At 36.4% G+C, this 22,538-nt stretch overlaps 1 protein-coding gene across 2 annotated transcripts in view; it reads left to right on the forward strand.

Annotated features, from left to right (window-relative positions):
- Positions 1-22,538, forward strand: part of LOC118185950 (ATP-dependent RNA helicase DDX19A-like) — a 103,778-nt gene that overhangs the window by 61,676 nt on the left and 19,564 nt on the right. Inside the window, exon 1 of one of the 2 annotated variants that reach the window (XM_035355924.2) lies at positions 6,493-7,053. The exons of the other annotated variant lie outside the window; for it this stretch is intronic. The gene's annotated coding sequence lies outside the window, so the exon portion shown is untranslated. Of the gene's footprint in view, positions 1-6,492; positions 7,054-22,538 lie in introns of those variants that run through there. 2 annotated transcript variants of the gene reach the window in all.

The following is a 22,538-nucleotide window of genomic DNA, read 5'->3' on the forward strand; positions in this document are numbered from 1 at the left end:
GGTCCGACTAGCCCTAACACAGGAATCTGTGTTCCCGTGGTGGGCGGGGCCGTCGGACCCGAATTTTTTCTTTCTTCAATATGGCAAACTCTCAGATATTTTTTATTAAAGACTTCGAAGTTGGTCAAGTCGGTCAAAGCACCAGCTCTGAAAAATCTGCTAAAAAAGTACTTACACATACAAATAAAAGATACAAATAAAAAACATCCTAACAATAGTGCCCGTTTTCTGGTTATCTGTAGTCCTTCTGGCGAACTGCATAAGATGTCTCCTTTCGTAATAAATAAATACATCCAGTCTTGTTTTGGTGAACCGAAAAATATAAAGCGTCTGCGCTCTGGAGACCTCCTTATTGATACCGTTTCGGCAACTCAGTCTGCATCTTTACTTAAAATAACCAAACTTGGACAAGCGAATGTCACAGTAACAGCACATAAGACACTGAATTATTGTCGCGGCGTAATATCGGGATTCGACCTTCTGTATGCTTCTGAAGAAGTGATCGCATCCGAGCTGTCTGACCAAAATGTCTGCGGTGTTAGGCGGATCAAGATGCGTAAGAAAGGTAAGTTGATCGATACAAAACACGTGATCCTTACCTTCAACACGCCTGATCTGCCTAAGAATATTAAGGCCGGATATTTAAATTGTCCTGTAAGACCTTATATTCCAAACCCTATGCGATGCTTTCAATGCCAGCGTTTCGGCCATTCTAAGACGTCTTGTTTTGGCAGCCTCACATGCGCCCGATGCTCACAGATTGGCCATGATTCTGAAAATTGTACCGCTGCGCCTTTGTGTTATAAATTGCAAAGGTGAGCACCCAGCATTTTCACGCCTGTGCCCAAAATGGAAATTAGAAAAAAAAGTGCAGACTGCAAAAGTTACTAGGAACATATCATACGCCGAAGCCAGAAGATTAGTCCAAAGCACACAACTACGACCAAATACATCTTACGCCAATGCTCTTAAAAGATCTCGTACAGTTGCCACCCAAACCTCACTTGGTATGCAGACTCCACCAAACAAAAGAAAGAAAACCCAACCCATACAGTACCAAAAAAAAAAAAAAGAAAAGAAAAGAAAAGAAAAAGAAACAGTAATTCAAAGCAAACCCAAAACTATCACACAAAAAGTATCAAATAAAAATATAAGTTCCAGCAATAGCTCTCTTGATGGAATGGTTTCTGAATCTGCGGATTCAGACAGTATAGAAGTAGAAGAGGGTCTTGAAGTTCCCAGGCATCTACTTCCACGAAAAACAAAAGAACAGCACAGAAAGAACAAAAACCATTCATAATGGCCACCCTCGTCTCATGGAACTCTCGCGGTTTCCACCGAAATTTGCTTGACATCAAATCTATAATAAATGCGGATCACCCCGTGTGCTTAGCAATACAGGAAACAAATCTGAAACCAGAACAACATGCAAAACTTCGGAGGTTTTCTTTCGTCAGGAAAGATAACCTTGCAGGTGAGCGTGCCAGTGGAGGTGTAGGTCTCCTCACCTCACTGGATTATCCCTCAAATGTACTTTCTTTGACGACTTCCCTCCAAGTTGTCGCTACTCAAATAAATTTTGATATTGTTGTTTCATTTGTTTCTCTGTATTTGCCTCCAAATGAGCACATTGATCAGCGAATTTTAAATGATCTTAAAGAGCAGCTACCTGAGCCTTTTATCATAATAGGAGATTTTAACGGCCATAGTCCGCTCTGGGGTAGTAAAGATACAAATTGCCGAGGAAGACAAATTGAGCAGATTATCGAAGATCATAGCCTTTGTCTCCTGAATAATGGGCAGGATACATACTTCCATGAGCCTTCAAGGGCATTCCACGCTCTCGACCTTGCCATCTGTTCACCATCTCTGTTGCCATTTTGCACTTTTAGTGTCGGAAATGACCTGTACAACAGCGATCGTTATCTCATTTTTGTGTCTCTTGAAAGAAGAGGAGCAAACCCCGTGTCGAGATTTCCTCGGTTTATTCTGGACAGGGCAGATTGGGAACTCTTCTCTTCCGTTGCAGAGCTGACAGATGAAATGGTAGAAGATGTGCATGTTGATGATGCTGTTGAAGCTGTTACTAATACAATTATTCAGGCAGCTATGCTGTCCATTCCTAGAACATCAGGAAAAAATGCTCAAATATACGAAACCACGGTGGAATCTTGACTGTTATGAAGCAAGGAAAAAACAGCAAAAAGCATGGGGAATTTTTCGTAGATATCCTACTCTGCGAAACCTCATAACATTTAAAAAAGCCAATGCGAATGCACGAAAAGTAAGAAGGCAGAGCCAGAGGGATTCCTGGATTTCCTATGCGTCATCAATAACATCCTCTACGCCTAGTAAACGGGTTTGGGAAAGAGTTAAAAAAGCATGCGGAATATATAAAGACCACTCACTTTCCTTTCTGGAAAAAGATGGCCGAGTGATTAGCTCCATAGAAGAAATTGCGAATACTATTGGTGAGACATTTGCTGCCGTTTCTTCCAGCAGAAATTACTCACCTGCATTTCTTTCTATCAAGCAACACTCTTAGAGAAATCCTATCGCTTTCAACTCTTCCACCTTTGAGCCTTATAATAGAGACTTTACTGTGCTAGAGTTAAAGAGAGCTTTGTTACAGACTCATAGGTCTTGTCCGAGTCTGGATGGCGTGTATTATGAAATGCTGAAGCATCTATCCTATAAGTCACTGACTGCCCTTCTCATTCTTTACAATAGGGTGTGGAAGAAGCATACCTTCCCCAGTGCATGGAAAAGAGCTGTTGTCATTCCTATTGCTAAGCCAGGGAAATACCCGAGGAATCCCTCGGAACTATCGGCCAATTGCCCTTACCAGTTGTGTTTGCAAACTGTTTGAAAAGATGGTAAACAGCCGCCTAGTGTACTTCTTGGAAAAGAATAATATTATATCGCCTTATCAAAGCGGTTTTCGAAAGGGGAGAACGGCCGTAGATAATATGCTTCTTTTAGAGACAACTATTCGAAAAGCTTTTGTCAGAAGAAGTCACCTTGTCTCAATATTCTTTGACATTGAGAAAGCTTATGATAAGGCATGGAGATACGGTATACTTCGGGATCTTCACGAGAGTGGCTTGCACGGCAACCTACCAATTTTCATTCAGAATTTATTGAACACTAGAACTTTTCAAGTAAGGATTGGCTCTGTTTTGTTGGATGTTTTCAAGCAGTAAGAGGGTGCGCCTCAAGGCTGTGTGCTTAGTGTAACTCTGTTCAGCCTAAAAATAAATTCTGTATTAAAACAACTTCCTCCTGCCATTTCAGGATCTTTATATGTTGATGACCTACAAATTAGCTGTCGAGGTGCGGATATGAGACATGAAAGGCAACTCCAGATCGCTTTGAACAGGATCCAGGAATGGGCAAAAAGACAAGAATTTACGTTTTCAAAACAGAAGACAGTGTGCGTGCATTTTTGTAGAAAGCGAGGTCTCCATCCTGAGCCTGAATTATACCTCAATGGGTCTGTGATTCCAGTTGCACCTGAAGTAAAATTTTTAGGGGTGATGTTCGACCGAAAATTGACTTTTCTTCCTCATGTCCTAAACTCGAGAAAAAAGTGTTCCAAATTTTTAAATATTTTAAAAGTCCTGACGAACATCTCCTGGGGTGCAGAGCGTTGCTCCATGCTTCGCATTTACAGAGCTCTTGTTCGCTCTAGACTGGACTACGGCTCAGCTGTTTACGGATCCGCTCGGTCTTCAGTGTCGTTAAAACGAGATCCTGTTCATCATCAGGGCCTGAGGATTTGTTCTGGAGCCTTCAGGACATCTCCTGTGCAGAGCCTTTATGTTGACTGTCACGAGCCATCACTCCGTTTGAGGCGTGAGGAATTGTCTCTTTTACAGTATTTTAATATATTGTCTCAACCTGACCATCCTTATAAACTGTGTTTACTTGATGATAGCTGTGACCTTTTATTTGAAGCACGTCCATCCTGTGTGCCTTATTTTCATGTCAGGGTTCGTCGTCTCATTGAAGAATTCTCCTTGTCTGATATGTCCCCACAAGCAGTACAGCATTTTGAGATCCCACCTTGGGAAAATGCACAAATCCAGTTTCTTGACATTTTCCACAGTTACGGAAAAACAACCACTAATGACATCATGTTCAGACAAATTTTTGCTGAGCACAGCATAGTTACAGGAGTTATGTTTCCATATATACGGATGGATCTAAGTCAGCTTTCCATGTTGGCATGTGATTTATAATCGGTGACCACATGGAAGGCACACGTTTACACGACGCTTCCTCTGTCTTAACCCCGAACTGACTGCCATATACTATGCGTTTTCGTACATCTCAACGCTGCACCATGTAAAATTCATTGTATATACAGACTCCTACAGTGCATTGAAAGCTTTAGAATCCTTTTGTAGCACCGAGAATCCTGTGATAGTGGATGTTCTCAAGTTAAATATTAAATTGACAAGGTGTGGATATGAAATTTTGTACTGCTGGGTCCCCGGACATACAGGAATAAAGGGCAATGAGCTGGCGGACATCACAGCGAAATCTGCTGTTGAAATGTCCGGCCGCCTCATCCCTTTTAGAGATATACGTTGTGTCATCAAAGAGAAAATTAGCAATAAATGGCAGCAACTTTGGGACATTCAGATTCATAACAAGTTGAGGAGGGTGAAGGCTAAAATAGAGCATTGGCATTATACTTGCAATCGTAAGGAGCAAGTTCTTTTAACGCGCCTTAGAATTGGGCACACTAGAGTGACGCATAGCTACCTTCTGAGAGCTGAGAATGAGCCTGTTTGTGCAAATTGTAATGTTTGTCTCTCAGTCTATCACATTTTAATTGAGTGTCCATATTTTAACAGTCTTCGTGAGACGTATTTTAATTGCTGCGACCTGCCTCTCAACCGTTTAATCGGAAGAGAGGTCAATAACAATTTGTTTCACTACCTGAAAGAAACAGGTTTCTATTATTTAATTTGATTTTTGTCCTGAGATTTTATGTTGGAATTTTAATGAATCAGATGTTTTAGGATTTTATATCTACACTGCATATCTCATTATCAAAGTCATAATCAGCATTTTCATCCCATCATTTCAATATCTTTTTACTTGCTTCGATTTTAAAAGTGTGCTGTTGTCTTTAGATTTTTTTTACGTAAAGCTATAGTTTATATGTTAAGGAATCCTGTGTTTGGCGCATATGGCCTTTTGAGCTTTGCGCCATAAATCTACTACCACCACCACCAACACCACCCAGTCTAGTATAATGGTCTTTGTAATTTCTCTGTTTGCATTAATCTCACATATCTGATGGCCTTCATAATAGTCATCTGAGTCTATATCTGGCAATGACATTAGCATCCTCAAGAGTGACGGGGATTGAGTTGTTGAGATTTTTTGTCTTTTTTAGCAGTTCATTGGCTGCCTCGTTTTCATCGATTCCAACAAGGGCATCAGGTATCCCTTGCATAGTGCATTTTCTTCCTATCTGGTTGATTGTGTCTAGGTGTTGGTGTACATCCTGGGTGAGTCTTGAATGTCCTTGCAGTATTGCCTCTAGGGCAGCTTTAGAACCACAGTAAATTAAAAGTTCCATGGTTTTATCATTATTATTTAAGTCGATGTAAATTCTCGGAGTCTCCTGAATAGCTCTTAATTCACCTGAATAGTTCATAATATTATAAAAAGTGTGAAGAATATTCACATGATATTGTCAGAAAAATTGGAGATTATGACTAACTAGTGGATGCATAAACGGCCTTGGTAAATGCATCACAACCGTAGGTGGTAGTGCGGTAACGATGCGTAAATGTTATAAATATTTGTAATTTTGATCAAGAGTATTGCTGATTGTTTTTGCATTTACTTTATTGGTACTCAGCAACTTGTAGCTGAGTGATCAACGTGACGGATGAGCATAATATTTTTGCGTGAATATATTTTACAAGACTTCGCAGTTTTTTTCCCCCTCAACGTATTTGTGTTTTCGCAAGCTTATGTTCAGTGGTTTTTTTTTTTTTTTACGCAAGTGATCAATTAGAATTCATTTTTATCACTGCCGGTAGATCGCAGCACTTATGTTTTTTTACACAAATCATAAATAAGAATTCATTTTTACCACTGCCGGTAGATCGCAGCACTTATGTATTCCTAGCTGAGAGATTAGCTCTTAAAATGTGGCTATTTATAAGGTTTTTCCAAATTTTGGGGTTTTTCATAATTTTATTATCGACGCTTTAGTGACTAAGAGTTTTATGGGATTAACGGTCACTTGCAGATCGTAAGCTCTTCTAAAGAGTGACTGTCTCCGATAAGAATGAAATTTTAAATCGTATCATTGAGAGGCAGCTGGAGGAAATATACTCAGTTAAATTTATAGAATTAGAGCAAAACGTTGTATGATTATTTAAGGAATTGCATTTCAAAATTAGTGAGTTAAATTCAAGTATATATCGTAAATAAATGGATACTTATTCTATGCTTTTCAATGTTGTACACTGTTATATTTTGGAAATACAATCATACGAAAATTTCTCAGCGAAAGGGACTTTTAGTGACATCACCCTTCAGATTGTCTGGTCTTTTGTAGAGCTAGTCTTCTCAGAAATGATGTTCTTCTGAGAAGTCTCTTAGAATTTCTCCTTAGAAGTGATGTTCAATACCATTATTTATTTATATTCACAAAAATATTGATTACTTTCAGAAGTGGACGTCTTAGAAGGTCGTATCCAAAGTGTTTGCACTTTTTAATCCAATGTACTTTAAAAAAAAAAAAAAAAAAATTCATCGTTACTAAACATTAAATATCGCACATTAACTTACTTATAAGATGCAGAAAAATACGGTAGAATATATGCTATTCATTACGAAATGATGTAGAAAATGTATGGAACTATATTCTTTCGCGGACTTTTGATCCGTGCAAACCGCTAGTTCAAAGAGAAAGTAAAATGACTCGTATTCTTCCGCAGAAGTGATGCAATTCTGAATACCGCATGCTTTGTTCTGCGAATTTGAAGATCAAGTGGTTCTTTTTGGATGCAAAGTTGTAAGGTAAGTTCATATTAATTGTTGTCTGTTTGCTTTTATATTTTATTGTTATCTGAGTAAAAATCAAAATATTTTCAAGTTTGTGTTGCTGTATAACTTATTGACGATTTGTCTTTTAAGCCTAACTCTTCCAGTTTACATTAAATGATTAAAATGCAAGTTAATTAATAACATCATATAATACTTCAAAAATCATAAACTGCTTTTTATCTTGTTTATATCATGAACATTCTCGATGAGAAGTTTTGTTAAAAAAATATTCAGAAAAGTAAATTTTTACTTTCAGAAATAGAAAAGTAAATTTTTACTAGCAGAAATAGTAAATTGTGCAAAAGGTAAAGTACAGTGTGTTTATTATTAATATGCATATTGTTTATATACGGTATTATTAATGTATAATCTCCAGAAATGTCTGTTAAGAAAGCTTAATTTCTCTCCTTTGCGTTTCAAGGAGTTTATTATCATGCTTCTTTACGTTTTATTTTGTTATTTTGAATAACTTCCTTTGTGTATGATAAGCAATATTAACGTAAAAAGTACTCATTCAGTAATACAGTCAGGGCTTAATTTTTAAAATTAGAAGTACCGGAGCCCTATGGAAGATCGTCAGCAAAGAGGAACAAAAGTAAATAAATAAATAAAATGACCATTATAAAATCATTAATAATTTAAAATTTAAATAGTTATCATCAAAGTAATTATTAATTATCTAATCAATATTAATAATTAATATTTATCGATTATTAAATTTAATAAAAACTAATTAAGGTTAATCTTTGAATCATGGTAAATTGGCGATTTTTTGGCGAAAATTTGGCGACCAACCCTGCTACAGCAACCTGCTAGTTTTTGTTTGGACGCCATTTTGTTTTCACGAAGTAAAGGCATGTTTTTTTTTTTTTTTACTCAACATTTCCAACAAGCTGCTAGCCAAATTACCCTTATGCTAGAACTTTTATGTCACGAAAGTGCTTAATCATGACGAAGATTAGGTACGAAATTGGGACAAAGAGCAGAATCGCCCACTGCTTGCCGCGTTTTTACGAATTGCACATACACGGTATCATCCATATACACGGCGACCTATTTTCACTTAAAAAAAACATCTCAAAAATGGCATTGTGCGCACTCTGGACTATATCCATGTACACCGCTAAAGTCCTAGCTAGTAACCTTTATCGCCTTACCAAAATGTCGCCAAACTACCTGTTACCATATTCCAAAGATTAGCTCTAATTAATTATTATTTATTTAAATACTTAAAGATTTAAGTATTTAAATAATTAAAATGTAAAGAGCTAAAGTAAAATTTAATAAGTGATTTTTAATATAATTTTATTGCAAAAAATAAAATTTTCGAGACCAAATTTCTACTGAAATTGTTGTTCAGTTACATAAAAGAAGTGCAGGAGCCTTTTTATTTAGGGCTCCAGTATGCTCCGCCCACAATTTTGATTTATCCCAAAAATTAAGAAGTACCGGAGCAAGGCTCAATTGCAATTTAAGCTCTGACTACAGTCTTTCCATTTTTTTCCTTTTACCAACTTATATATGTAGGTAAAGGAGAAAATGTTTTTGGTCCAAAATTTCATAGTGAGTATTCCGTGAATAAGTGCGATACATGATGTCTGTTTGTGACAATGTTTTCATCCATGATTAGAATGGGTTTCTCATATTTAATAGAAACTTTTCAGGAAAATTTTGAAAATTAAGTTATCTGAATTTTTTATTGTAGTTTATTATTTTACAACCTTCATTTAAATGACGTCAAGAGCTCTCATGTTGATGAACTGTGACGAAGTATTTTGGGCAGCTGTAAGTAACTGTGGTTAGGACTGGTGATCGTTCGGCTGTTTGCCACTGCTTAGTATAATTTACTAACAAGAAGGCTCCTGCCTTTTAAATAATGGGGACCATGATAATAACGAAACATATTTTTTCTACTCTTGATGCAGTTCTATTTCCTTTATTTTCTATTTTAATTTTGCAATATTTCAATATTCACATGTATGTAAAATTGAAAGGGATTCCTCTGGTAATAAAAGATATTAAAAATAGACAATTTTACCTAGTATTTAGCTTATATGTCTGATTGCCTAGTATATCACTGAATAGTTATTCTCAACACTGAAATGATTAAAGATTAAGCAACTTCTGTTGCGTGTTCTAGATAAGTGCAGCTTTCTAGAACACAAATTTTTAGTTAAATCTGAAAGTTCAAAGATGAACAAAAACTAGGAAAAACTGATTACATAAAGCAAGAGGAAATTTTTTCTTCAAATGGATATTGATGAAGATATTAACAAATTAGCAGAAACTTTAGAAGATGGTTCAGAAACTATTAAGAATGTTGATTAATATATTGGAGTAAAAAAAAAAAAAAAAAAAAAAAACTTAGAAAAGTAAATAAAGGAAAGAAATAAATAAGTGAAAATAGCCAGAAAAATTTCGGATTAAAATGGCATAAATATTTTATAGTGTTATAGATGTTTTGCATTTTTTAATGTATATTTTTTTAAACCTGTGTAACAAATTACATATGTGATTGCCAGTTACTTTAAATTAAAAAATATAACTCGGTTAAAGGGACCATATAAATATTCTTTAACCCCTTTCCTTCTCTCTCTCTCATCAAAATTATGAAGCGATGTTTCGCCCTCTGTTTCTCGTGCCCATGATATTTCTGTAATTTCTGAGTTTCCAAGTGTAAAGAAACACCTCAAAAAGGTTAAAAGCTATTCATTTCTTAACTCTGATTATTGGGTTTTTTTTTTTCTGAAAAATTAAATTTTCTTGATTTCCAGTTAAAAGTTACAAAAATTAAAGATGGATACATATATTGTTCATACACTTAATTTTAAACAGTTTTTCTTGGGCATATTTTTAACTGTTTGCTTAAAAAATTGTATGATCGTTAAGAGGTTAAGATATGTAGAAGTACTCTGAAGGAGAAAATAATTTAAATGAATGATTTTGCGGCTAAGAATATGAAACTTGCACAAGTTCTTTATTTTGCCATACCTTTAAAATACAAAATTGCCTATTTCCAGAAAAAATAAATTTAAATAAGAGCATAGAAAATGTGATATAAACTGAGGACGGAAAATGTTGGTGTTACAAACTTCTAGAAATTGCATTACATTGTCCATGCATTTCTTCAGTAATAAAGTTTATTAATGATGAGCAAAGCCCCTTAAAGCTCCAGGAGTATGCAAGTGGGGCTCTTGTGATGGCATTCCACGCATATTCTGTACCCCCTAAACAACTTGACATAAGGTTCAGGAACCTCATCTTCAGAGTCGTAGCTAGGGTTTTCAGCACCCAGGGACAACTGAAGATTTCGCACTCCCTACTGCTTGCCAAGGATGGAAAACATTTAATTCTAAAATGTCGTAACATCAGTTTGGCGCCCCTTGGATTCTGCGCCCGGGGACAGATCCCCCCCTTGCCCCTCTCTAGCTATGCCCCTGCTCATCTTTGAGCATTCATAGTTACACTTGTAAAATGTGTAGGTTAGTGTGGCCATTCAGAATGATGCCTGCTCATACCATGTACCATAATTTCACCTTTGTACTGATGCCTTTCATGGCTGTTTTCAGGCTTATTGCATGCATTTTTGCTACCTTCTGGTTGTAATATATCTGAAAACATTCTCAAATCAAAAAGGACAGTCATCTGTCTGACTTCAGTGGAAAAACATCTGAATGTTCCAGAAGTCAGCTCTAGTCACAATTTAGTTTTTAATAATAATGATGCATAGTATACTTTTGTTTTATTCTTCATTTCGTCTTAAGTAATATTGCAAGAGAGAATGCAGGCCAGCACTGACAATAGGTGCAAGGCTGTGCTGCGCACAATGGCGGCGAGTCAAAAAGGCGCCAGGTAATCATTAAATCAAGCAGTTTGTCTCGCTGCCTGTATGAACAGGGAAATTCTTGTCTTATTTGATCGTCCTTCCAGTGGTCGATTCAGGTAAAACCTGGGAAGCTACTGATTAGGATCTGTACCTGGACATTCTGGGCCGCAGGTGTTTAAAATCAGTCTCCACCGGACTAGACTCATCGCTGGCGATGGCTGTTTCAGGCTCGACAGGGACCATATGGTACTTTCTTGTCCGTTCAGCACATATTCATGGTTGTCCAGGACAAAACACCCCTGTCAATAGAGTTGGCGAATTCAGCGAACCTTTAAACTGCTTGAGGTTTCCAGTGCGCGCCTGGAGCCTCAAAACTGCATATTCATATCCTTCCTTGGTTTCTGCCTGGGGGCGCCTAAAGCCAACTTCTGTATACGATAATGTAGTGTTAGCCAGCCACATTGGTTGTCCGGTCTGTCTGACAGTGTTTAAGTGACTTCGATAAAAGTATATTTTAGGGTACCTCTTGGCGATTTTTGGTGGTACATGGATACCGAGTTTGGGCAATTCTTTGACTTATTTTGGCCTCCATAGCGGCGATTTTCGGCACAAAAATTGCTCATGCCAAAAGAACAAGGTCAAAGAATTGCACAAATTCAGTATCCATGTACACATAGACCTATTTTAATTTAAGAAAAAAATCTCCAAACTGCATAAAAATGGCATTGTGCACTCCCTTGACTTTATCCATGTACACATCGACCTATTTTCACTTTAAAAGACATCAGAGAATTGCACAAACTATGCTTTATGCACTCCCTTGAGTTGTCCATGTACGCATCGATATATTTTCACTTAAAAAGTCAAAGGAGCACCCAATTCTACAGTAGAGGCAAACAAAAAATGCATTATCTCAATAAACTACATTTTAAACAAAACAATAAAATAACACAAAAAAAGGAAAAACCTGTTATGTATTTTAGCACTACACAAAGCAAATATCTCCTTACCTTATTTAGAAATTTGTTTGTCTTCAGTCTGTGGCACACAAAATTCCTTAACAGCATCCAAAAACTTCCTAAAATTATCTGAACTACAATCCATATATCGGTCTCGCCACAGAAATTCACAAAAATAAGAGTAAAAAATATACTACATAGTTCCGGACTATGGCTACTAAGTAAACCTTCATTTACACACCAGTCAATTATTGCACTTTTCCCCTTTCGTTCCAAATCGTACAGAAACATCAAATCAATCCTACTACATTCAGCCATTGTACCGTCTAAGCAATGAAACAAGCAGTGTACTTCCTAAGCAACACACACCACAAAAGCCCTTGCAAACTATCCCATGATTCAAAATTTCCCAGAATAATGCAAATAATTACGTAACTACAGTCAAAAGTCGTTAATCCGGACTCGTCGGGACTTCGGCGATTCCGGATTATCGATTTTTCCGGATTATAGATCATCAGTTTAAATCTCGTAAGATGGCACGCAGAAATTCTAAAATTAAAAATATGAAACCTTAATTTATGAAATAAAGAACAATTATAATCTAAAGGGTATCAAAATTTACAAAAAAAAAAAAAAAAAAAAAAAAAAAAAAAAAGCTTAATATTTATTTGTTTACTTTATTAAACATTTCTTTCAATGTAAGTTGTTTTAAGTTGCTTCGTTTTATGTGTTAATACTTTCTCTTTAATTCTATAAACAGACACAATTTCTTGTTCAGTTACAAAGTTCCACTGTTCAAGTCCCGTTAATTGTTGTGCCGAGAATACCGACTAACTTGTCAATCGAAATTTTTTCGTTTTCACTAACCTCTCTGTCACATTCTTCATGTCTTTATCCATTTTTTGCAGCAATTCCACTTTTTGTTTGATGGACATTGAAACATACTTTCGTTTTGTACGATCCTTTGGGAGCTCCAGAATCGGAAATTCTATTTGACATAATCGAAAGTTCAAGTTTACTTTTATAAAATTGCTCTTACAGTCTGCAAAAAATAATAAGCCAGATCCAATTCGAAGATTAAGGAACAACGCAATCATCAACATTAACTGAAATAGATAATTAGATAATTTTAGATTATACCGTCCGTTATACATAAAACGCGCACGCGAAAACGTATTCTGCGCTTGCGCACAGGCATATGCGCAGTGGTAAAAGGTCTTACGCGCACGCGTAAACGCCTATGCGCATGTGTCAACACAGCTTTTTAGCTTTGAGGTCCGGATTATAGATCATTCCGGATATGGGTGTCCAAATTAACGACTTTTGACTGTATAGGGTTTCCATAACATTCAACTACTCAGGTTACCATTAATGATACAACTTGACGATAAACGAAACAACAACTTGGTGATAAATGAAACAACAACTTCGCGATAATACGAGGGGTACCTTAAAGTCAACTCTAACCGTGACTCGTTCTGCTGTCCGCGGTCGTGGCCCCCTTTTGATGGCAGATGTTTTACCATCCCTCCAGGACGAAGACATGGAATGTGAGTTGCTGAATATTCCTGTCGACTCGGATTAGTCGTAGCTCGTCGGCTTGACCGACAGGTTAGCAGCCTTTTGAATTGCCTCTAGGGGTTGGGGCGTTTAACCAATGCCATCTTGATGGGAGAAGGCCGAATCCAAAGAGGTTCTTCCCTGATGTGATGTCACGAGCGAGGGCAATCGTACTAAGGCCATCTTCAAACAGTATGAGTGTAAACAGAGCATACGATTTAGCTGCAAAATATGCAGCATTAGCTATTCCTTAACCATAGTAAATTTAACTTTTAGCAAGATGCGAGTTAAGTTTATTTACTAGCTCACTTTAATGTTTTCCTTTAGTTAATTCTGTTTGACCTGTACTTCTTAAATTTAGTTTGTGATACAAAACAAACACTTTTATGATAAATGCAAGCTAAAGAAATCCCCCCCCATTTTTATTCATGTTCTAATACGTATTTATTAACATATGCCATAATACTCATGTTAAATATTATAACAATCCAGTAAATTTCTCTTGCATCTTTCCTTTTCAAACTATGTATCAAACGCAAATCTTGTAATGCTTTATTAGAATAATTTCTCTTCTAAATTAAACAAGAATTAAAATTCTAAATTAAAACAAATTCTTGAAAGTTAAAAAATACTGAACTCGAGCTTTGCATATATTTTGTAAATTTACTAAGCTTAAATAGGTGTGTATTAATAATTATAGTCTACAGCGTATTAATTATATAGCATTAAATAATTCACTGTAATTCCCTTTCCTTTAGTTATTTAATTAAGGTGAATAATGCAGTGTTAATTGAATTTGTACAGATGCCGCAAAATATAGCGTTCCGGAATGCAAGTCAAATTGCTATGCACATGAACAGCATATTACAACTTTTAAGTTTCCCAAAGATGAACTACTATGTAAAATATAGATAAGTAAAATTAATAGGAAAGACTTTGTACCAGGATCGTATGCTTGTGTATTCATTTTGATGAACATTTAGCCTAAGAGACGATAAAGCAACACGACCTGATGGGACAGTATTAACACATCAAAGAAAAGTGCCAGTTTTATCAAAAGATACATATCCGACTATTTTTTACGGTCAATCGAAATATTTATCTTGCTCTTTACCACAAAAACGAAAGACACCAGAAGACAGGCTAAGAGAAATAAAGGAACAGAGTGAAATTAATTTAAAAAAAATTGTGTGCTGCAGACAACATTGTCTCCTTTCCAGAATTTTTGAAACTTTACTGCAATAAATTATCAGATACATAGGCAATAATGAAAGCATCTGATTATATACTTTTTTTGTGTATTGAGATGGAAGAGTGCTCTGCAGTGAATGTGTCATTTAAAGTCAAGCATGATTTAACTGTTAGTTAACTAACAGTTTACTAACATATTTAACTGTTAGTTTTTTGTGAAGGTTTAAACATGGCAAATACGTTTGAATGGCTTTTGGAAAAAGATCTACAATGTAATAAATGGCCACAATTTGAAAACCTTTGAAATCATTTGTACAGTTAGTCGAAGAAATGCTGGATTTGGTAGCTGAAACTCTTCAGAAGTGTTCTGAAAATACATCAAAACAGATTATGATATACCGATTAATTTTTTTTAGGGAAGAAATTTCATTATTGAAAGCAAAATGCCTAACCTACACAGCTGAAATGATGACATGAACTTGCACATTATTTTACAGCAATCCTACATGTTGAGAATCGTGCATTTAATTAATATTATGTGCAGTTTCAGTGGCATCATTGTTTTATTGTGTTATTATCTTTTATGCATCTGGCATAACTACTTTTTTTTTTTTTTTTTGTTAATAAAGTACAAAATTTAATTACCCATCACTCTGCATGTTAATTTTATAACAGGTTATGGGTTTTAGCGACGTTTAACTGTGTAAATAAATTAACGATGGCTATGTTGACGTATTTGGATCACGGATTTTTTTTACTTTTGATTTCAACACTTCCACCCGAAAAGTGTGTAGGTAGACGCTACCGTGTACTGATAGCCTTTTATTTTTGCTGCATATTTCCTGGTTAATAACGATGTAATATGGAAGCTAAAAATTTTGTTCAGTGTACCAAATTCCAACTGGACTGTTTAGAAATTTGAAATAAACTCTTTATTTGTGCTCAACGATTGTGCGGGCATCTTCGATAATTCCCTTATCGAGCCAAAAGTCTGGCAGAAAGCGCGAATGAAAAAATACGCAAGTACAACGAAGCCGCAAAGGCGAATGGGAAAGCTGCTGTGATCATTTGCACAAATGTATCACCGAATGTGTTAAATTTTATCCGTCTGCATGGTAATTCTGCACTAGCGATATGGAATGAGTTATTAAGTAATTTTGAGAAGGTGTCAAGCGTGAAATTGGACACTCTTCTGCAACAGTTTTTCACTTTTTGGATCGAGAAAGATGAAAGTGTAATGCAATCACTTGCACGTTTACGTACTCTGTGGGTGGATCTTCAACGTGAGCAAAAGTTGAGCGGTGAAGGAAAGTTGCCGCAGAACCTGTTAGCACCGCGAATCTTATCTATACTTCCTGATGACGAATATATAGAGTTCAAATCACAGTGGGACTCAATGCCAAAGACGGAAAAGTCACCTAAAAAATTGATCGAACAGATCAACATGCGGCTGCAAAGAAGAAATCAAGAGCTTAGAAACGAAAGTACGATAACATTTGTGGCAAATGCTGATTACAGCGCAAAACATAGTGGAAAGAAATGGAAGAAGGGTGGTAAGATGGTCAGCCAATCCCAACACTTAACAACAGATAATGCCAAAACGATGAACAAACTTAGTAAGACCAGTGATGGCATGAAAGGTTTCAATGGCATCTGTTTTCGTTGTAATAAACCCGGGCACATTGGTAAATTTTGCCCAGTTTTCCCTGACATGCCAACCACGACAGCAAAACAGAAACCTTCTTTGCAAATACTCAATGCAGTGCGTTTTCTTGTCAAGAAGATGATTGTGGTCGAAATGTGTGGCTTAAAGACGATGGAGCTACCACACACATTACAAATTCAGCCGAGTATTTCAAGACGTACCGTCACTGACAAACAAGCAGAAATCACAGTCGGTAACAAACAGACAATACCAGCATATGGCTGTGGGGACATTGACATGTGCGCAATGGTTGGAAACGTACAAAAATCTATTGAGCTGACTGATGTACTGTACGCCCCAGAAATTGGCAAAAATTTGTTATCGGCCTCAAAGGCAATGAAGCGAGGAATCTCAAACTTTGGTGATTCAGACGATATGACTTGTCGTTTCTTTTGCAAGCAGACCCCAGATAATATACTTTTAGAAGCCCCATGTTCATCAAATGGACTCTTTGAACTACGTGCAAAACCAGTCAAGCCACCAGGGGGCTCTGCTAGTTGGTTGACAACGAAATGACGACTACAAAATTGCCATTATCACTTTGGCATCGGCGACTTGGGCATCAAGGAATACAGTACGTGAAACAGAACTTGCGCCAAAATGGTATAGATTTTATTGACGATGGACTATTTTGTGAGCCATGTTCATATGGTAAACAAAGTCGACGAACATTTAAACCAAAACAATTCAAAACACAAAAGTCTGGTGAGATAATACATGTAGACTTACTCGAATTGCCACTCTTATCAAGAGGTGGAAAGAAGTACATGTGATTAAGGACGATTACTTTAAGTTTCGACATGTAGAATTTCTGAGACATAAAGATGAGACTGTGGGTAAAATCAAGCAGTTTCTTATTCAGACCAACAAAAATGGTATAAATGTAAAAGAACTGGTCTCAGATGATGGTCGTGAATTTGGCAGTGATAAATTTGTGTAACTAACTGATGATACAGGCATCAAGCTGCGAATCATTATGCCATATAACACCAGAACAAAACGGATTAGTTGAAAGGGAGAATCGTACAATAATGAATGCAGTTCACACTATGATCAAGGATTCAGGCTTACCACAGTTCCTATGGGCAGAAGCAGCATCTACAGCTGTCTACATTCTCAATCGTACGGGACCAAGTAAGGCTGTGAGAAAATCTCCGTTTGAGGAATGGTTTGGATGCAAGCCGGTAATCAACAGAATTTGAGTTTTTGGATCAGCTGCATTTGTACATGTACCAAATGTCAATGGAGGTAAAGTAGATGACAAGACTATAAAGGGCTATTTGGTTGGTTATTGTGATGACGATGGGTATCGCATTTTCATACCATCAAGGAATCGTACGATAAAAAGTGCCAATGTAATGTTTAATGAGCAGCAGAACGGCTCTACTTCCCAACCTTTAAAATTAGCATCTAACACCGGTCTATCAAGGGGTCCGAAGTTTATTTTGGAAGATGCACACGAAGGTGCAGATACACAGGGGGCTGGTGATCTGGGCACTGATGAAGATGAACCAACACAGATGACCGCGCGTACATTGTGAGACCGTTCAACTATCCAACGGCCTGTCAGATTTAATGACTACGACGTGTATAACAGCATTCTTAAGTTGGAAGAGCCTAAAACATATGATGAAGCAACGAAGTCTCCTGAATACGCCAACTGGAAATGAGCCATGGACGAAGAAATGGCTTCGCATGCCAAACATGGAACATGGCAACTTGTTGAGCCACCTAACAGATGTAAAATCCTCGACAATCGCTGGGTTTACAGAGTGAAGACAAATCCTGATGGCTCAATTGAGAGATTCAAGGCCCGGTTAGTAGCAAAAGGGTACACCCAGACAGTGAATATCAATTACGAAGACACATTTAGCCTGGTGTGTCGTTATAACACTATTCAAGCTCTAATTGCAACAGCAGCCAAGGAGAATCTCAACTTATATCAAATTGACGTGGAGACAGCATTCCTTTACGGTGACCTAACTGAGGAGATCTACATGTATCAACCCAAAAGCTATAACGATGGAAGTAAGCATGTATGCAAGATGCTTTGACCTTTATATGGCTTGAAACAAGCTGGACAATGTTGGAATGCCAAGTTTACTGTTGTGCTGAATAAACAGGGTATGATACAAAGTAAATCTGACAACTGCCTGTTCATACGAAATGATTATGGACATAAGATGCTAATGGCGATTTATGTTGATGATCGCATTGTCGCTGTTCAGGACAAAGCAGCATTCTTCACATTTATGCACGAGCTCAAGCAACATTTTAACATTCGAGTAACGACGTTAAATTGTTTCCTTGGTTTATAAGTTGAACGTTTGAAAGACGGCTCACTCTTCCTGCACCAAGAAACATTTACAAGATAGGTATTAGAACGATTTGGAGATGCTAAGACATCACACATCCCAATAAAGAAGTCGAGTCTCAAGGGTGACTATGGTCAACCGAATGACGATGGCATGATCAAGATCAAGGAGGCAAAGCCTCTCAGCAGTCAAATTCCATACCGATCAGTAGTTGGAAGTTTGCTGTACTTGGCTATGGGGACCCGACCGGATATTGCTTACCCAGTGAGTTTAATGTCTCGAAAGCTGAACAATCCTACAGAGATTGATTGGGAAATCGTACAGACAACATTAAGGTACCCTCGCAATACCATAGGACACGGCATTGTGTACAATAATGAAGATGATAGAAGTTTGATGTTGTTTAGTGATGCAGATAACAACAGCTGTGCAGAAACACGCAGGTCTCGAACAGGTGTTATTTCTTTCTATGGTGGAGGTGCAATTACGTGGCGAAGCAAGCTACAGGAGGCCATATCCAATTCAACAACAGAGGCAGAGTTCATGGCAGCAACTGATGCTACAGAAGACCTGATGATATGGTTGAAGAGCTTATTCAGTGAGATAGCTAATAATGTCTCATTGCCTATCCTACAAATTGATAATCAGAGTACTATCAAGCACATCAAAAATCCAATGTTCAAAGCACGCAGAAAGCAAAGGTACAAGTTTGTGCAAGATGAGTTCTCGAAGGGACGTTTCTCAATTAGGCTATGTCAGAAGTAAAGAACAACAAGCAGACATTCTGACGAAGACGCTTCCAGCACGTCAGTTTGATTTCCAGAAGAATTTTATTGGTGTAAAAACAGTCAAATAAGTAAAGGTTAATCTGTATGAACAATGACTATTTTCATGCTCGAAGGAGGCTGTTGAGAATCGAGCATTTAATTAATATTATGTGCAGTTTCAGTGGCATCATTGTTTTATTGTTTTATTATGTTTTATGCATCTGGCATCACTGTTATTTTAGTCAGTCTAAAATTTGTCATGTAAACAGTAAAACGTACGTAAGTTCTCTCTTTCTTTTCTTTTTTTTTCCTTTTTTTTTTTTTTTTTTTTTTTTGTTAATAAAGTACAGAATTTAATTAGCCATCGCTCTGCATGTTAATTTTATAACACTACATGTTATTCTCGAATACGAGAAAGCTCGTCCTTGATTTTACGGCATCCTTCCTACTTTAAAAAGTTAATATTAAATGTTGGGTACTTAAGAGACGAATACTTTGCATTTAACCCCTGACAACAAGGTTAAATGCAAAGTATTTATCTCATAAATCTTCACAAGTACAAAATCATGAAAAACTTGGGAATCTTTTACTTGATGAGATTTGTATTAAACTTACTCTTGCATATTAGAATTGTAAAATTGAAGGTTTGTCTTGTGTACAGATGTGCCTCAAAAAGTTTCTATAATTCAAACCATTATGATTTCTTCAATCTTATCTTCAAATAAAGAAGTTGCCTCGAGCCTCAAAACTTCATATTCGTATCTTATTTTGCGTCTACTGTTGCAATCGTAGTAATTTGTGCGACATTTCTCTCTCTCTCTCTCTCTCTTTTTTTTTTTTTTTTTAATTATTGCTTCTTGTTATTGTTTTCCTTCACAAAATAAAGGTAAGTGCAGTTTCATATTATGTTAACCCCGAGCACGCAAGCTCATCCGATTCGGGTTTTTTCAAGAAAAAATTGTAAATCTTCAGAAAACGTGTTACATTTGTGCCAATAGTAAATTTTAGGATCAAACATGAAAAATATGCTTTTTAAAATTTTTAATTTCTACAAATGCTTTTATGAAATAAAATTTCTTAAAAGAATAGAAATTTACATTACATATTAAAAATACTTTATCTCTGAGTCTATCCATACTTTCTTTATTATCTCTGTTGATTATGCAACATCGATTCTTTATTTTCTTTATTAGCACTATAGACACCGAGAAAAAAATGCAACAAGAAATGTTAGCAGTACTTTGTACAAATTGTTTTGTATTTTCCACATACAAATATTTTTCACATTCTGTGCAGTGCGTTTTCATTTTTTGGTGAGTTTTCGCTGGGTAAAATCTTTTTCTTTCTTTTTTTTTTTTTTTTTTTTTTTTAAATCGTTTCCGGTAATTTTTTTTCCATCAAAGCAATTTATATCATTCTTACTTTCATTTCAGAATCTATATCACTTTCTGAGAATCATTATCGTATGAGCTAAACATTCGTGATCACTTTCGTCCTCATTTTCTTCAGTATATTTATTCTATGCCAGTTGATGCATCTAAGAACCTTTAAAACTGTAAAAAATTATTTTTCGAGTAATTATGCTCAAATCGTCGCTTTTCTGAATTAAAAAGCTAACCGAAGTTTAACATAATATGTAACTGCACTTACCTTTTTTTATGTAGAACAAAAATAACAAGCAATCACCAAAACAAAAAATCACAAAAAAGATAAATGTTGCACAAATCACTATGATCGCAACAGTAGACACAAAATAAGGACTAAACAATTTGTGGAGCGCGTCTACGGCGCCCCCTGTACCCTTACATATGCATCGGCATTAAGTATTTTTGTTTAATATATTTACAAAATCAGCTCAACTTATGTCAAAAATTGCAAAAAGCATTAACTGATAAAAATCAGAGTGATATAAATAGTACAGGTCTTATGCATAAACTGCAGTTTTTGCAAGCTTTTAGAGGAAATGTAGCATCACTGATTGAAACTCTAAGCCAGTGGTTCTCCAACCTTTTGAGTAACGCGTACCATCTTAACAAAAAATGAAAACCTTTGTAGTACCACCACCACCACTCTTGAACAAAGCTCAGATCGCATAAATTTACGAGTGTTAGGAAAAAAAACTCAATCAGGATGTTGGGGTTTTAATTTTTTAATGTAATAGTTAAAAATACTTTGCTTCTTTGTGTACCAGCGGTGTGTAGAAAATAATTTCGAATATGTCTCTAGATATCAGCCCTAAAGCATTTTTTGCCCTGTTGTGATCACAATTTGAACCTTGTTGTAAACTACGCTGCGAACAACAATTATTTAGTGTAAATTTATTAGATATATATATATATATATTAATTTGTATTTAATTTTAAGATATAAATAGTGTTCAGCAATATATTTGGTATCCAATGCCTTTAGTATATTATTTCACTTTGCTTGCAGTGTTACTTTTTTTAAAAGATGCTGTCGTTGTTGAGTAATGCTCACCTGTCTGACCTGTAGTCAGCCCAAGCTCACAAATTCCTAGTTGCAAGAAGTGCAAGATACGCTTGCCGTTGGTAAGAGATTTGAGCACCTTACAGGTGAGAGTGCGATTTAGTTCAGTTTAGCCCCCAGTTTTGATGGAAAGCACCCTAGATGATGGGTCCGAGCGTTTCCCACCGCTCCTCTTTTACCACCAACCTTTCGAGAGGAATTTCACCTCGCATATTTAGAGTGCCCCCATGCTGCACGGGCAGTATACATTTACAAACATCCATGTCTTCTCCAGGATTTCAACCAGGGCCTTTCGGCACGGCAGTCAGCAACGCTAACCACTACGCCAATTAGGCGGCTTTTTATAACATAAATGTATGTTTAATTCTTTAATAAATATGTTTGAGTGTGAGTTTTAACAAAGCACAAAATGTTTGCATATTTAGACAAAAGTTAAATTTTATTAATTGATTTTTTTTTCATATTATGTTAATATTGCTTCATTTTAAATGTTAACCATAAGCAATATCCCTTTAATATCGTCACTACATAAAGGCATAGACTTTTTTTGATAAAGGCGTTCTTAGACATTTGCACAACGGTGCCGATTAGGCTTGGCGCGAGCTTGAGAGGAGGTGGTTGTACAGATGCTTATATATATATACAGTC

This window comes from Stegodyphus dumicola, chromosome 8, assembly GCF_044657685.1.
Source record: "Stegodyphus dumicola isolate Sdum_Otavi_A_Nest chromosome 8, ASM4465768v1".
NCBI classification, from domain to species: domain Eukaryota; kingdom Metazoa; phylum Arthropoda; class Arachnida; order Araneae; family Eresidae; genus Stegodyphus; species Stegodyphus dumicola.